Consider the following 2,679-nt stretch of genomic DNA (forward strand, 5'->3'; position numbering starts at 1 on the left):
TATTCCGGAGGCCAAAACACAGCCCATAGCATTAGGTGGGATGTTTTGCATTCAGGATGAGCTTGTCAGATAATAACCACCTCTACAAGGGATGCCTCTGTCAGCCTGGGGCAGTAAAGGTCCGGCATAAAAGCCAGCAGAGCTCCTCGCTCTCTCATCCACTTCTCTTGCCTCCTTCTCCTTGAGAACCAGGTGAGTCTGAGGTCCCTTCTCCTTCTCTGCTTTCTCACAAAGGAGGTCTCACTTCAGTGAACCTGTGAGCTGAGACCGGCTTTGTTCCATACCAGATCTTGTGGCTGCTTGTCATGGGAGATATGAGTGGGGGGAGGTTCAGCTTGGAAGGAGGCTGGGGCAGTACTGAGGAGGCTTCTGTACTCCGGGGTAGAGAGTAGCTACATAGGAGCTGCTGGCTCTTTCTGGGCTCTGGCGTGATGAGGTCAAGAATACCTCATACATCTCTGCACAGCCTCATACTGCAGTGACAAGCTGCTCCTCACGCAACCCCATATATTTTATCCTCCCTGAACTATCTTGCAGGTGCAAATCGTGTCACAAGACATGTCCTGCTGCAGACCATGTGTGCCCTGCGAGCCCTGCTGCCAGCCCTGCGGCCCGACCCCGCTGGCCAACAGCTGCAATGAGCCCTGTGTCAGGCAGTGCCAGAACTCCACCGTCGTCATCGAGCCCTCCCCCGTGGTGGTGACCCTGCCCGGCCCCATCCTCAGCTCCTTCCCACAGAACACCGTGGTGGGCTCCTCCACCTCCGCTGCCGTTGGCAGCATCCTCAGCTGTGACGGAGTGCCCATCAACTCTGGGGGCTTTGACCTCTCCTGCATTACCAGCCGCTACTGTGGCAGAAGGTGCCCCCCTTGCTAAAGCCACTGGTGACAGCCCGCACAAGGACCCCAGGAACCCAGAAGCTCCTGCTGGACTGAGGACAGAGCTCCTGGCCAGTGATTTCAGGGAGGCTGAGCATCCTTCCAAGGGAGAGCAGCTGTGCCTCTCTGAAAACATGGCCAAAGTCTATCTCCCCTGCCTTCTACTCCTTCCCATCTCTTTCTTCTCTTCTGTTCTTCTGGGCTGTAAGACCCCCAAAGCCAAGCTGCAGGATCTACTGGCCCCTCTCCCTCTGTGCTGATGGATCCCTTCTGGGATCTCCACCATGGCCAATGGGCGCAGACATTTGGCAGCTGCTGGTGCTCTCCCTGCTCTGGCTGCCTCCTCTCCAAGTGAACTCGTTTCCCTCTTCAGAGTCATTAAAGCTTTCTGCATCCCAGCCTCTGTCTCCACATCATTCTTTGGTTGGTGGACATTCTGTCAACTTGCTTAGGAAGAAAGGCATTGGCATGACCGGTGGAGGATTGGGTCGAGAAGTTTCATCAGTCGGATAGGAAGGGGAGGATGGGACACATGGCAGTGGGGCACCTTCTGGCGTTGTCACTTGGAGCTGAAGATGACATCCTGGCCACTGACACTTGGGACCTCCTGAAGAAGGATCTTGACCTACATTTCCCTGTATGCAGGGGGGAAACATAGCTGCCAGGCGAGAGCCGATGGCAGTTGCCCCAGGAAGGCCATAAGGTTGAGATACTGGAAGTGCATGTCAAGACCAACCTGGCCATTTGCTGAGTGAGAGAGTCAGAAAAGCACCTCCCAGCCCCGAGATAACAGAGCTGCCAGAAACGACTCTGTTGGGGGAGCAAAGGAAGGAGCCTGGAAGAGAAATGATCCGTTCTTCCTGTGCCTGAAATGCTCCTTCTGGGTTTCTCCCTTTTCTGGAAGAAACACCAGTGGCTCCTTCAGCCAAGAACATTCTCAGCATCTCCACAGTGAGGGGCCCTTGGGGTCTGTGGGTGTCCCAGTGGTGGGAAGAGGCTGTTCCTGGTCAGCTGGCAGTGGAGTCCTCACCTCCCGAGCTAGAACCACCTGCTCTTCTGCACAGCCCCTGCTGGGCCATCTGGGAGGTCAGGGGTTTTGCATCGTCCCCTGAGGTCCTCAGCTCTCTGGAGACACTGCTGTTTCTTCTGGGAAGAGAAGTCTCTTCTGTTTCTCTCAGGTCTCCCATTTCTTTCCTCAACAAAGCTTCTCCCCCAAGTCCCCAGAAATATCAGATGAGCCCTGCCGTGCAGCAGCCCAGGGGCTTTGCCTGTGTCCTGCTCTGGTGGTATAAACTACAGACTGAGAGGAACTTGCCTTCAGGGAGGCAGCTGAATGCCACAAAACCAAAGGCAATAAAGAGAACAAATTCCATGGGGAAAAGGGCGATGGGTCAACAGGAACAGGATGAGGGATCAGTGGGTCACCCCCCTACACACACAGGGAGCCCATGGGGCACCCCCTGGAGCGGTGCACTGCGAGGGGCGGGGATGGGGCAGCCCTGCACCCCAGAGCTGAAGGGGCATGCAAAGGGATGGGGGGTGGGCAGGTGGAGACCCCTGCTGCCACCCCCTTCCCAGATCAACTCCAGAGTGATCCCATCCACTAGTCACAACAATGATAACTTCCTGTTCATTTTGATTAAGTCTCATATAGTCTTTGCTCAAGAAAACCTCCACAATGAGGTGAATAACGATCCAGGTAATGATAATGGCAACAATAGGCACATTCTCGTGGAAGTGCTGTACCTCTTCATGCTGTAAAATAAGATTTCTAGAGAAGTGGAGGGTCCTTATTTCAACA

General features: G+C 54.8%; 1 pseudogene; it reads left to right on the top strand.

The window, feature by feature from the left end:
* Window positions 1-56: 56 nt before the first annotated feature.
* Window positions 57-925, top strand: LOC113490964 (annotated as a pseudogene).
* The last annotated feature ends 1,754 nt before the right edge of the window (window positions 926-2,679 follow it).

This window comes from Athene cunicularia, unplaced genomic scaffold (genome assembly GCF_003259725.1).
Source record: "Athene cunicularia isolate RWA unplaced genomic scaffold, athCun1 SCF_81, whole genome shotgun sequence".
NCBI classification, from domain to species: domain Eukaryota; kingdom Metazoa; phylum Chordata; class Aves; order Strigiformes; family Strigidae; genus Athene; species Athene cunicularia.